Genomic DNA, 14,612 nt, shown 5'->3' on the forward strand with positions numbered 1-14,612 from the left:
TTAAATATATTTGACCATCACAAGTATTCACTCGTGTCGTCGTTTAAAGCAACACATTTAATCATTCACCACACGCAGTGTAGCTAAATTAAGTTTAACTTACTAAGAATTGGAGGTTAAGAGGCAATTTCCTAGCGTGGTATTTCAAAAGTGGCAACAAAAGCGTAACCACGATCACAGTTTCGGCAAAAAATTCTTCTTTTATTCTCTGATCTAGGATATGCTTCCTTTTTGCTTCTTGAAAGCCCTAATTCCCTGCTAGTCGAAGGAAGCACTTTCCTTTGGTAGCAGCGGGTTCCGCGCGAAACCGCCACGAATAAAGGGAGAGTAATGGCTTTAAAAACCTGAGAAGGAGAGATCCTGCTTCTTCGCTATCTTCTTTCTCCCTTGAAATGCCACCGCGATTTTTATTCCCGAATAAAGTAAGAGGCTTACTAGGGAGAATCCTTGCTCCATTCTGTCATACGCGTGGGATCTTAATGATCCCTCGGAAGCCTCGCAGATTGAATCTTAGGAACTTCATATTCCCTCTGGATCTGTTTCATGCATTCGTCGCTAGATATAGCTACCATCACCTGTAACTTTTGTTAGACCTACATATACGAGGAGTAAAAGTAGCGCGGAACAATGGAAAAAAATATTTTGCCAAAAAGTTTTCACTCGATTCCATTTTATATAATGTTTATTTATAATATAATGTTTAATTAATTCGATCGGTTCCTCCATAACAAACATAGTTATATAGATGTCTTGGAATCTATCTAATAGGAAATTGTTATTGAAAAATGGGAGAAGGAAAGCAGCTTATAAAACAAGCTAAAGATAAGCTGATAAGACTATAAAGAAAGTAGACGCATTATTCAAAGTAACATGATCTAGTAGATACGCGGAGTCCTTTGACAAGAAACATTTTTCCTTCAAACAACTCGATGGTAATGTCAAATCCTGCAACTCATTCCGATTTTCCTCGAACAAAATCTCTCTTGTTCGCACGTTTATATTGTCTTTATTTATCGTCTAACAAATATTATTAACAATTTAATGTCATAGATTCGTCAACTTTCACTTTCGCTTGTAACGGATACTGAAAGAAAAGCAGACCGATATATTGGGTTAGCAACTAAGCGATTGTCGATTTTATCATTAGGTGGTAATGACAAAGTCTGCAATCGCTTGGTTGCCAACCTAATAATATTTTGAGTTATGCTTCACGGGTGGAAGAAAATAGATATCTTTGCCGAGTAAGAATGCTTTTGAACGTGATTTTGTACAAGTAGAACATTCTCGTTTATTATTGAAAATTTTTTTTATTCAAAATTAATACAATTTATCGCTCGCGTTTTTTTCGTTTTCTTTTTTTTTGTTTTAGCGACTAAAATGTTTCATGGTTATTCCCTTGAAACTACCTACTATCTCGTTCTACTATTATTTCCGGGCTCAGTATAGTATCCGGACTGCAAAATATTTGACTCTTGTTAGGCGTTTTTCAGGTCGCTGAAACCGAAAATGAGGATCGTGTTATTCGGAAATGGGAAGTGAAAAACAGTCAACTGTTGATGTGTGACATCTTCATGAATTTGAAACACACCTTTTTCAAAACACGCTTCTTCTAACTTACTGTGCGGCTTGTTTTATATGCATCTGAATCATGATTACTGAATTAGGTTTCACTTACTTTCTGTTTTTCCGATCGTCTCACCGTAATCATACAAAGACCAGTAATCGGTAAGCAGGAAAATTGGCATTGGCAATGCCATCACCTGATGGCGGTCTCACGCAGATTTCTATAGTTCAGACTTTGATCTGTCAAATATTCATAAGGCAGAATTTTCAAAACCGATCATTTTCGTGAAAAATGACTCATTTTTGGTTTAACTAATATATTCCAGAAAAGACACGTACAGATGAAAAATTTTGCAGATCCTTATTTTCCTATATCCATGCACTTAACATCTATTGGGTTGGCAACTAAGTGATTGCGGATTATGTCAGTACTACCTTATGACAAAACCCGCAACCACTTAGTTGCCAACCCAATAATAAAAAAATCGAGCGAAAATTTATAAAAATACGATAAATAAATGGCTTCAATTAACGTGGTTTGGATATCGGACGCTAAAAAATTGCTGAGACGATGATCATTACTGGACGTTTTGCAATTTATTTACATAAATTATTTATTAATGATTATTATATATAACTTATAATAATAATTATTATATATAATTAATAATAATTATTATACATAACTAATAATAATTATTATATATAACTAATAATTATTTACTAACAATTATTATATTATTATAATAACATAAGTTATTTTATTTACATAAATAAAATTGAGTCCGATGAATAAATTCATTGCTGGTAATCGAAAAAGCTTCAATTAGTTTATAATAGATTAGATTATTAGATAATAAGTTATTTTAACGCGATTAGTTTATCTTTATTAGTCAGCCATGCGCATACTGTTGAGCTTAATGCTTCTCGTCGCGTCGGAATCCCCCTACTAGTTGGAGGTGGTGTCTGATTACATTTGACATGTTGTAGCGCACAAGGTAGCAGATCGCGTGAAATTTCCACAAGGATTAAGGATCAAGGATATCCACGAGTATAATGAAAACCGTCTTCATCGTCTGTCTTTTCCCGTTCCAATTTCGTTAAAACTTCCTTTTGCCATGTATAAGATCGTGAAACGATAGTCGTTAAAGTAAGCCGATTTGCAGGTTAGGTTTAAAAGAATAAGCCCCATGTTATCCTTACGTAGCGAGACGGCTAGGTGAGTGCAAATAAATTCCCATAAGTAGAACAACTAAAGGGATTCTAAGGTCTGAGTTGGAATTGAAACCTGTGAACTTTGAATGAATTTTATATTTATATGCCATAACACATATCATACGTTCACATTGATCATCGTTATAAATTTTGTTAGAGTGGTCACCACTTCTAAGAAAATTCTACATCTGATCTTTTTAGTTTTCTCGAGCACTGAAGCTATCGACAGCGTATAGACAAAAGACTGGGACGAAGGCAGACCATAAACAGTAGACAGGCGACAATTGCTTCAGGGCTCTCTGTCATAGAATAACACTGCTAGTGTCACGTAAAATTATGCAAAAGAACAACAAAAAAGAATAAAAAAAAGAAACTTTATTTTTCTTCTAACACTTGGTTTTACAATCTACTTCCGAGCTCTAAGCGTGACCTTTTAAGACTGAAGCTCTTATGATTTTTTACTTTCGATCGGATCCGATCGCTTTCTTTTGTTATCCCTCAACATCCCCACCGTCCATGCATTTGCCAGGCGTCCGCGGCCGTTGCCACGCGCTCTTTCTTCTAGAGCCTTCGGTGGAAGGACCGTTGGGATGTTGATGGTTCATTAGGCACTTCAGCGATATACATTGTCGCCGAGTGCCGCCACATCTTTATCTCCGATTTTAAAGTGAGCCGGTCGTGACATACCCCCCTGGTTAGATTGATCTTGGTCCTCTAAGATCTTAGTAGAATGGAATTATTTAAATGTAGATCGAAGGATATGTTTACCCCCCTTTTTTTTTTAGGGATCATTATGAATTGGTTTTCTGCATGTAATGGTACAAAAGTTATTTCGTTAATCTTAAATATAGCAATTTTACAATATTTGTTAGTGTTCGGGAAGCTAACAATTTCAGAGGCGTAATCATGTTGTAGTTTTCGATCGTGAATTGGTTGGGTTTGTTTACAAAGCGTAATTCCTATCCCGTGAATTCAAGGCATCTAATTAAGGGTATTATTACTAGTGCTAGGGTCAGCATTATCCTGAAAAAAGTACGCTTTCAGTCGGTTACCATGTATCTTTTTCTTAGCATTGTCGATAGAAATAATGTAATAAGGAGTTTTCACATCGTTAATCCTGTAAGGTCCTAACCATTCAATGTGCAACTTATCTCTTTTATGGTCGTTGTGAATTAAAACAAAGTCTCCTTTTCTAAACACGGTCTGAGTTTTAACAATCTTTCTTTCTTGGTCTCGCTTGTATCGTTGCTTATTCTGAATAAGCGTTTTGTGAGCTGTTTCCCAATATTTATTCAGTTGTTTTTGCCAAAGTGAGTACATATCATCATAGGTAAGTGTGGGGAATTTGGATATTGCGGAAGGTAAGTTAGCTTTTCGCCCAAAGGTCAATTCAAAGGGAGAGAATCCTGTTTCCTTCATGTTTCGCGGTGTTGTACCCTAAACAAATGAAATTAAGTACTTCGTCCCATTCTTTGTCATTGTCGTGTAATGCAGTACGAATTAAATCTTTAACTGAGGCATGCGTTCTTTCGAGAGATCCGTTACTCTGTGGGTGAAATGAAGTTGTTTTCATGTGTTTGATTTTAAAAGCTTCTTCAAATTTCGTCATTAAATCGCTAACAAAATTTTGTCCCTGGTCTGTTAGGATCGTTTTTGGTGCCGAAAATATGTAAATATAGTGTTCAATGAGCGCATTAATTATGGATTCAGTTCGTTGCGTTTTAAGGGGAACTAGTATCAGATATTTCGTAAGTTCATCGTGAATTGAAAGTATGTATTGGTTTCCGCGTTTGGTTTTCGTCATCGGTCCTATGATGTCCATAGCGATTTTGTCGTTAGGGTTAAGTGACGTGTCTGAGATTTGTGGGGATTCTTTGGGCCTGATACGTGTTAGTTTCTCCTTTTGACATTTGTCGCATGTTTTCACAAAGTTTTCTACTCTTTCTAAAAGTCCGGAAATTTTGAATTTATCCTTGATCCGTTGATACGTTTTTTGTATCCCTAAATGTCCTACGGTGTCGTTATGGTTTTCCTTTATTGTTTGTAGTATTTCGTTTTCGTCTAGTTTTAAGATGGGATTAGGTGCATAAGTAATTTTCTTGTACGTGTCGTTAAAATATATTAGCATGAGTTTAATCTGCGTTTTCTCTAATTCAGTGAAATCGTTATTTCCTATGCCGATTTTTGTTGTATCTTTAAGAATTTTGTAAAGTCTTCTGATCCAAAGTGTCTCGTCGTATTCTCCTAAGTCGTTTCGAGTTAATTGGTAAAATGTTTGGTCATTCGGTTTAATTTCTAAGAGTTTCGGATTTTCGTTGTTCTCTTTCCATGCGTTGAATGAATTAGTGTGATCAATTACTAGGTCGAGGTTAACTACTTCGTCGCGAGTTACCGCGTGAACTCTGGATAAAGCACCTGCAGCTGTGTTATCTTTACCTTTTGTATATTCGATTTCATAGTCATATTCTTCGAGTTTAAGTCTCCAACGGATCAGTCTGCTAGAAGGGTCTTTGCAATTGTGCAACCACTTAAGAGCTTGGTGGTCGGTTCGAATAATGAAGCGTCGTCCTAACAAGTATTGTCTTAATCTTTTCACGGCCCATACGATGGCTAGAAGTTCTTTTTCTGTCGTGGTATAGTTTCGTTCGGGTGGATTCAGTGTTCTTGAAATGTAACAACAAGGATAACCGTCCTGTGACAGTATTGCTCCTAGTCCTTCGTTACTTGCGTCGGTAGTTAAGGTAAAGGTTTTGTTAAAGTCTGGATAAGCTAATATTGGGAAATTACAGAGTTTGTCTTTTAAAGTATCAAAGCTAGTCTGGTGTTTGTCAGTCCAATGAAATGGTGTGTCCTTTTTTGTTAAGTCTGTAAGGCTTTTCGCGATTTTGGAAAAGTTTCGAATGAATTTGCGGTAATAACCTGCTAAACCTAAGAATGATTTCACGTCCGTGGCATTGCGGGGTAATCGAAAGTTTTTTACAGCGTCTAATTTCTTGGGGTTTGGTTTAACTCCTTCGGATGAAACTACATGGCCTAAGTATTCTAGTTCCGGTTTTACGAATTCACATTTGTCCGGTTGCAATTTAAGTCCTAATTCTCTGAGTCTCTGAAATACTATCGCGAGGTTTTCGTTATGTTCTTGAATCGTTTTTCCGAATATCACTATGTCGTCCAAATAAACAAAGCAGTATTTTCCTACAAGTCCAGTCAAGGCTCTGTCCATTAATCTTTGAAAGGTAGCGGGTGCGTTTTTAAGTCCGAATGGCATTCGATTGAACTGAAAATGCCCTTGCGGTGTCGAAAAAGCGGTATATTTTTTAGATTTCTCGTTCATTGGAATTTGGTGGAATCCTGAGGATAAATCAAGTGCCGAAAAGAATTTTGCGTTTCCTAATTGTGTTAAAATGTCGTCTATATCGGGTAAAGGGTAAGCGTCTTGTTCTGTGAGTTCATTTAGTTTCCTGAAATCGATAACTATCCTCCATTTCTGTTTTCCTGAGGCGTCTAATTTTTTTGGAACTACCCATACCGGAGAGTTATAAGGAGATTCGGATTCTTCTATAATATTTTTCTTCAACATGTCTCCTATTTGTCGCGAAATCTCGTCACGGTGACATTCCGGTGGTCTATACGATCGTGTGTTAATGATTTTGTCTTTAGTTAACGAAATTGTGTGCTGAGTTAAATTAGTACAGGGCAAAAGATCGGTTTCTAAATTAAAGATGTCAATATAATGGAGAATAATCTTTTCGATGGATTCACGGATTGGTTTTTCAATGTGATCTGTTCTCACTAGGCTTTTTAGTTTTGATACGTTGGAAAAGTCATGAGAATTTTGAATATTGCTAGAAATTTCAATGTTTTGCTCACCAGTGTTGATAAAACATACTTTAGTTGGTTTGCCTTCCAGATAGATTGTTTGAACTCTGTTTTCTCCAGGAGTTAAGTGTATTGGTTTCTGAAATAAAATGGTTTTGTCGTTTAGTCGGATTTTGTCATTGGATATTGAATAGTTATACTTCTCTAAACATGGTAGCCCAATGATTCCATCTTCGATAATAGGGAAGTTGTTCGGTACTATGTGAAAAATGTGATTTTGTCCAAAAATTCGTTTCGTTACGTGTTGCGACCGTTCGCGGAGAGACGCGGTCGCGAGGAAACGCGTCAGCGGGAGTCGTAAATTCTCGCTACGATTCGGCTAATCGACGCCGCGAAATGGTCACTCCCCGCGTTTCGTTTAGGATAACCGGGGTGATTTACTGAATGCAACTTATTCTACGATTGTAGAATAAATATATATTTGTATCACAATAACACTTACAGTTTATATAAGGTGTCGGTTTAAATAGTATCGGAAGTTACCACTAGAATGTTCGAGTTATATCTTATACAATGTGACTGATTTGGACGCGACCGTACAGAGAGTTTTCGACTGCGACTGATCGGTTAGAATGTTAGATTGCGACTTTACGATGCTTCTCAGTGAGTTCGTTGGACTGAGCGATCGTGGTAGACGTGTTGATTGAATTGACGACGAAGACGAACTAACTTGATAGTGACGATGCTGTGTCGGAGGTGAGCTAAGGATGGGTGTGTCTAACGCACGGAATCATCTGATTTGTTGATGACAGTTTTTGGTTGGAGAAGTGAGGGTAATAGAAATTGTTTCTATTGGTTAGTAAGACTATCGATGGACTAGGAAGGGTATTAGCCACCCTCGATGGAAAGTTGGGAGTAGGAGGCATCGCACGTGTGAACACTTAGCGTTCACGTGTTTTCCAGACGCTAACCAGAAACCTTAGAAAACGCTTTCGTGGAAAAGCCCTTGCTTGCGATGAAAGACTTTCGCCAGAGTTTTCTGAGATTTATAGTCAGGCTGCGAGTGTTTTCAAGAGTACGCGATAAGGATGTGCGGACATCTGGCTGCCATCCGTCCGCGATGTGAGGTCCGGCTCAGGTAGAGAGTCGGCCGACGTAACATTACGTATTCGTTAGTTTCGTATTTGTCTCGTCCCATAGAAAATTTTTGTTTAGGCCCTATTTGTATCGCGTTGACAGTTTTGTTACGTTTCACCAGGTTTATGCCTGCTCCTGTGTCGACCAGAAATACTCGCTCTTCGGTTCGGGTTGACAAAGGTATTGCGAGTAGTCTTCCCGTGGCGATGTTGACTCGTATGTCTCGTACGGTTCGTCCATCTCCTGGTTCGATGTTGTTCCTTGTATTTCGTCCCTTTCCTGGACTGCCTGAATCCTTGCGGGTGGTCGATCGCGCTGGCTCGGTGGTAGAAAATTTTGACACTTGTTGGCAATATGTCCCAGCTTTCCGCACTTGAAGCACTTCATCTGCGCGCGTTCAGCAGGTGGTCTATTTTCTATTTGGTTAAATGTAGCAGGTTTCTGAGCTGCTGGCGTGTTAGGCGATCTTGATGGTACATTAGATCGTCTTACCTGCATTGGCTGGTTGTTTGCGCGATTACTAGCGGAAGGTAAGCGATTACATGACCAATTAGGTTGTCGTTCTTCTCGCAAGTAGCGTTCTACATCGGCTGCCTTTTTTTCAGCTTCCGGAAGATTCAAGGGTTCACTGCTTAATAATATTCGCCCTATGTCGCGTCTGAGTCCCTTTAGGTACACACGAACAGTCTTCTTCGTGATTTCTTCGGTCATAATTTTACGTGTCAGTGGTTGTGGGTACTCATTGGTTACTGCGTACAGCAAACGGTTGAGTATTCTTCTAAACCGAATATTAAAACTTTGCACTGATTCCTCGCGCCCCTGTCTCAACTCTCGTAATTGTTCTTGGTACTCATCCGAAGTCACTTGTGCTGCTAAGTTATTTCTCAGTGCGTCGTACAGATCACTGTAACACTCAATAGGAATGTTGCGAATACTTTGGGCTGCTTTTCCCACGATTTTTTCCACTTTTATTGCTTTTAGCAACAGATCTTGCTCCATACAGCGATCCTTCATACTTCTCACTTCTTTGATGAAGTCTTCAACTCCTACATCATCATCTCCGTTGAGCGTTGGGATGTAGCGTATTGCATCCTTAGCTCGTAGAGTGGGAGAAGCGGGCGGAAAATAGCCTCTTTCTTCCACCTCGGGTTGTTCGATGTTGAGGTGAACAGGTGGGATGTCTGGAGCTGCTAACCCTGACAGTTTGCGTGCTTCTGCCATATTCCCGGTGCGATTGATTGCTGTCGACGCACTTTCATTGTCTTCGGTGATAATGGAAGCAAAGTCATCGGTCGCAGGGGATCCGAACCCAGTCCGTAGCGCTGCGACGGTTTTCCCGAGATTCTCGATTTCTGCTGTCCTGTGTCTGTTCTCTTCGTCATTTTGCATAGACAAACGTAACATTTCCTCTCGTAAAAGGGCAATATTCTCATTCTGTTTTTGAATACTGTCCCATATTGCTCGCAACATTGGGTCAGTTGAGGTTGAAGTTTGAGATTCGGTTGCCTCAGACATTATTGCGCTGATTTCACTTTTATTGTCACTTCGCTTGGTTCGTGATAGTTACTTTGTTGTTGCGGATGACCGTAGTCCCAAATAATTCTATCTTCCGTAGATGATGAATGTCTTTTGGTTTCCGAACAAACACTTTTCACTATCCTGGCAGGATCGCCAAAATGTCACGTAAAATTATGCAAAAGAACAACAAAAAAGAATAAAAAAAAGAAACTTTATTTTTCTTCTAACACTTGGTTTTACAATCTACTTCCGAGCTCTAAGCGTGACCTTTTAAGACTGAAGCTCTTATGATTTTTTACTTTCGATCGGATCCGATCGCTTTCTTTTGTTATCTCTCAACATCCCCACCGTCCACGCATTTGCCAGGCGTCCGCGGCCGTTGCCACGCGCTCTTTCTTCTAGAGCCTTCGGTGGAAGGACCGTTGGGATGTTGATGGTTCATTAGGCACTTCAGCGATATACATTGTCGCCGAGTGCCGCCACATCTTTATCTCCGATTTTAAAGTGAGCCGGTCGTGACACTAGCGTGCGGATCTGGACCAGCTCAAATTACATTCCTACTTGTATTTACACTTCTGTATTAAAATACTACTTTAAAAATTCTACTTTACAGTTTATCCACACGTTCCTTTGTTCATACATCTAATAACCTCAACAAATTTAATCATTTCAATTTAATGGAAAGGCACTCGTCTTTTTACAAGGATATGCACTTGAATATCCTCGTTAAATCCTTTGTAAATTAGCTTGTAGTAAGGTGAAATTTAGTTGGAAACTTTTCGACAAAATGTCAGGAATTTGGTGCGAAAGTTAACAAGTTGGAGAATTTGCAACGAACGATGAAGCAACAGCGTTTTCGTCTTTGGCCAAAGTCAAGTTTACATAACAGCGAAACGTTGAAATATCGCTAAAAAGATCTACCATAGAACAAGTGTAAAGTTTTGCAAAAAAGATCGCATTTATTTTATACAATCAAGCCGGTTTAGTATTTTAGTTAGATCAATTGAATTGTAATTCAATTAACCATACGCTACTGAAATTACAGTGAAACTGATAATTATTTAAGCAACAGAGTAATATGCATATATTGAGCTCATTAGGTGATATTGACAAAATCCTCAATCACTTATTTGCCAACTTTGGCAATTTGGAGGAAATTTATGTTTGTAGGAAAACAAGTTAATCCGTGCATCATGGAAGGCATATACGCGGGCTGGTCTAATTTCAAGAATCTTCTAGGTCTGTAAATCCTAACCACGTAGAGTGCGGTTTATGCGTGCTGCTAAAACGACAAGCAGTTGGTGGCTCGTTCGTTTCGTGACATCGTGAAACCGTAAGCGGCTTACGATCCCTTTCTTCACCCCATTTCAGCTTTCCTTTGGGATTCACCTTCGTCATCCTCTTAATATCAAGCCGTCCAGGATATTAGGCGTCGTTTTAATATCGCCCAGAGAAATTGTGCTTGCTCGACAGCTTTATGCTCCGTTGCCTTCCATTCTTCCCTAATTAAGAGATCCTTAATTTACCAATGAAATTCCGTTGATAGCGAAAACGGTCATCTGAAATATTCCTCTTCATTTACCATTCTACGTATTACTTCAAACATCAACAAAACTTACATTGCTTTTTTCCGCTTTGTTTATTAAATTTCCATTGTATGTACTGTATCCTACAAGATAAAAGATTGATCAATTAGATTGGCAAATCTTCAGAGTTTAACACGTTCCTCAATGTTTTATTTGGCAAGAACTTTCTATTGGCTTGGCAACTAAGTGATTACGGGTTTTGTCATTAGGTGGTATTGACAAAATCCGCAATCACTTAGTTGCCAACCCAATATCAGAGGAATTGGTGTTCTTTGTTGAATTAAAAGAATCAAAGAAAAGCTTATGGAAGGTTTTCCATTGAGTGGAAGCAGATGTCATTTACACTCGATTTAGGAGTTGAAACTCCGTGCCACGCAAGCTGAAAAAGAGAAAATGAGAAGGCAGAGACAAGAGATGAATTTTTTCGATGCGGTTCGATAAGCTGTCAGGAATTGATTTTGATGGATCGAGCAAGTACGCTGAAAGCAGGGTAACCGCTGTTGACGTTCAAAAAGAGATCTCGAAGGAGCGGTGACAGTTGGCCCTAAATAAAACTGAGATCACCTCTGGATCTCTCTAAGCATACGTACGTGTACCTATGATGTATATGATACAACGGTTCACGTCACAAATGTGTATATTGGGCAGCTTATATTTCAACTTTATCTGTCTAAAATTACCATTCTTAGGATCCTAGCTTAGGACATCTTATATATTTCAAGATGATTTTCATTCGAGGATACCTTAGAATTTGCTCATAATATATATTTATTGTTGAGAACTGTGGATCTTAATTGCTGAAATAAAAGTAAAGGAACATTAGAGTTACACTTAGAATTCATATTAAAATAGTTTCAAACTTATTTGATATGTGATTGACAAGATATTCGTCGATACACATTTGTACGCGTCTCAGCACTCTCTTTGTTTCGCCATCTTCCATACCACACTGCCAACGGTACACTAACATTCATCTGTTTTCGAGACGCCGCGCACACACATACTTCCGCACACTCATATTCACATACGTGTATCGCTACTACGCGGTCAATCTAGTCTAGCACGCAAAATTATACATATCTCGATATTTATATTCCTACTAAGGGAATATTTCAATCTTTGTCCTGATATTATACTTTCTTGCTGTAATTCTTTTTTGGCTCTTTCGCCTCATTTTTTTATTACTAGCAACTTTCCCTCTCTTTGGTAAATTAAGATTCTTATTGGTTGATCAAATTTTCTTCTCTCTCCTCGTAGTAGAATGCTTCTTCAAACGTAGCATTATTTCTATTTCGAAATTTCACCACAGGAGGGAAGTATTACCGAAGAAAGCTCGTAGAATGGTGAATTATCTTTCACTACTGAACCGAGATAGACGCTGTACGTAGAAATAGTTGATATCGGAGAATTCTTCGTAGGAGGCACAAGAAATCACGAAATTGACAGATCACCGGTGATCTCGCGTGGCAGTTCGAACGTTTCACAAATAAGGTAAAGAATTGAACTTTAGATATATTTAGTAGTAAAATTTATTATACGAATCCAACAGAGTGACGGTTCAGTCTTTATTATTATTAAATTTGTACTTTACAATTTGTCCAGCTGGACATTTGGTAAATTTTTCTAACTTAATTGCTAAATAACATGTGGGTGGCTACCCCCAGCGAGATATCTTCCAGTTTGTCTATTTTATTTCTTTAGCCAGGTCAGTGGAATATTTTCTTTTTAATCTTCTGTTCAGAGTGTTAGAATAGATAATGTCGAGAGCTGATTTTAGGAATGTTTATATACTATAGGTTTGGCTCCTATGGAGGGGGTGTCGCTGGGGCCCAGGTCCAAGATGGCAACGCTGTTATTGTTTTCTCACACTGGACGCTCTCTGCGTTGTTGTTTCGATGGCCTGCGGAACGTTCTTTAGACCCCCTTGGTTTTTCTATCGCTGCTTTATGACTCTGTAACACTAGAAACAATAAACTTTTGATCAGCAGCGTAATATTCTATTAGAATTTAGAATCATCATATTTTGATATTTACAAGCCTATAGTGTTTCACCGGGTCGTGACAATTCACACTCGTGAAAATATTAGGTTAGCAACTACCACCCATTGACAAAATCCGCAATCACTTAGTTGTCAGCTCAATAAATCGGTAAGGAAACATAAACCGTTGTGTTGTACCTTAAAAAACTAATAAATCGAGCTTCCCTAAGTTTCGACTTTGATTTCCCAAAGGAAAACTGTACTTGCCATCGACTTGTTATCGATCGCGTTCTCTCTCTCTCTCTCTCTGTCTGTCTCTCTCTGTCTGCCTCTTTATGTTCAGTTCGACGCAGCTCCTATGTAGACCAGTGGTTCTTAATCGTATTGACATTGGCACGATATTGCATTCGATTGCTTGCGGTATTTATCGCAATTAAACAACAAATTAATGGTGCTTTGTATTATTTATTTGCTTTTATATTGTTCCGTTATATCTTGTAATTCCTTTCACATATAAAACACATTTCGTTATGTAATATTTATACATAGAACGTACTTATTATATACGATTCAAATATTAATCAGAAGTAACTTATTTGTGTATATGGACATATATATATTTTCCAAAGTATATTTCGCATAATGTTAGAATTGTTTAATGGAGGTATTGTATTTACAATGGAAGAACCACTGATAGATAATAGATGGTGTTGTAGCGTCCTGAGAACACTTTGTACAGCTCGTAAAGTGTTTCACGATTGAATTAGCTAGTATGCATCGATATCTGGACGAAAACGCCCTTTGAAGGACTAGGTTGACGAGTATACGATATTGGGTGTCCTTTTCTACTATTATACGCCGTGGTTTCAAATTACTCCTTGTGGAGCGACCACATATTTTGTTAATCTTTTTTTTCAACGTAAAGTATCAAAGCGAGTTTTTACAGTTTTTTCATGAACACACTGATACAGTTGCAAAAGTTGTTTTGCTTTAAGCAGCCTTTTGACACGGATCTAGTAACAGAAAATTTCGCCTGAGAAACAGGAGTTGCTTCTAATCTCTGGCTGCTTTTGTTTTAAACTCGCAGGTGCTCGCATCTCAATGACCTCTATGCGTCGTTTTATAGTATAAACTCTTTGTAAACTCTCCCTTTTTAAATTCTCCTTTGCTGTTACGTTGCTAGGTTTAAGTTGGTGTTAGCTGGTGGCTCACGATGTCGAAAGTTGTTGTCGGTATTTTAACATCCATTTTATCCGTTTCTTTTGATGTGAAAATTTACGGAACTACCGCGATAAGTTTTTGCACGATAAGTATTTTGTAGCAATAAGCTTGGGAATTTCACCGCGAAAATTGCCTGCATACTGCATATTGCATTCTGCATACTGCATACGATGGAAAATGTACGGCACGAGAGTTGCATTGCATATTCGAAATAGCATATAAGATTGCACTCTCGCCAACCTTATTTCGTAGCTGTGCCTCTTCTAATAAAATGATTCAGAATGCCACGGAATACCTTACTAGTTTCTGTGTCTCGTTCTCTTTCCATTCTCTCAAGCCCTTTTATAAAGGACCCCTTTGCGCCCCTTCATAAAACATCCGAATTGTGAATTTAATCGCAAGGCCATCACTCTCGTAGATCTATTCAATTCCTTAAGATATTGGGTTGGCAACTAAGTGGTTGTGGATTTTATCATTAGATGGTAATGACAAAATCCGCAATCACTTAGTTACCAACCCAATACATCGATGTACATATGTATCTCTGATACAAAGCAATCGCGTGTTTCGCTTA

The 14,612-nt window shown here is 38.3% G+C and overlaps 1 protein-coding gene and 1 long non-coding RNA gene across 5 annotated transcripts in view; one reads left to right on the plus strand and one right to left on the minus strand.

Moving 5' to 3' along the window:
- Nucleotides 1-14,612, plus strand: part of LOC132915501 (latrophilin-like protein LAT-2) — an 81,088-nt gene that overhangs the window by 19,563 nt on the left and 46,913 nt on the right. The window lies entirely within an intron of this gene.
- Nucleotides 10,350-14,612, minus strand: part of LOC132915530 (uncharacterized) — a 52,237-nt gene continuing 47,974 nt past the window's right edge. The window contains exons 2-3 of the long non-coding RNA XR_009659880.1: nucleotides 10,872-10,921; nucleotides 10,350-10,811 (exon numbers count right to left, since the gene is read on the minus strand). This is a non-coding gene — a long non-coding RNA (uncharacterized LOC132915530). The remainder of the gene's footprint in view (nucleotides 10,812-10,871; nucleotides 10,922-14,612) is intronic.

Source organism: Bombus pascuorum, chromosome 17 (assembly GCF_905332965.1).
Source record: "Bombus pascuorum chromosome 17, iyBomPasc1.1, whole genome shotgun sequence".
Classification (NCBI taxonomy): Eukaryota; Metazoa; Arthropoda; class Insecta; order Hymenoptera; family Apidae; genus Bombus; species Bombus pascuorum.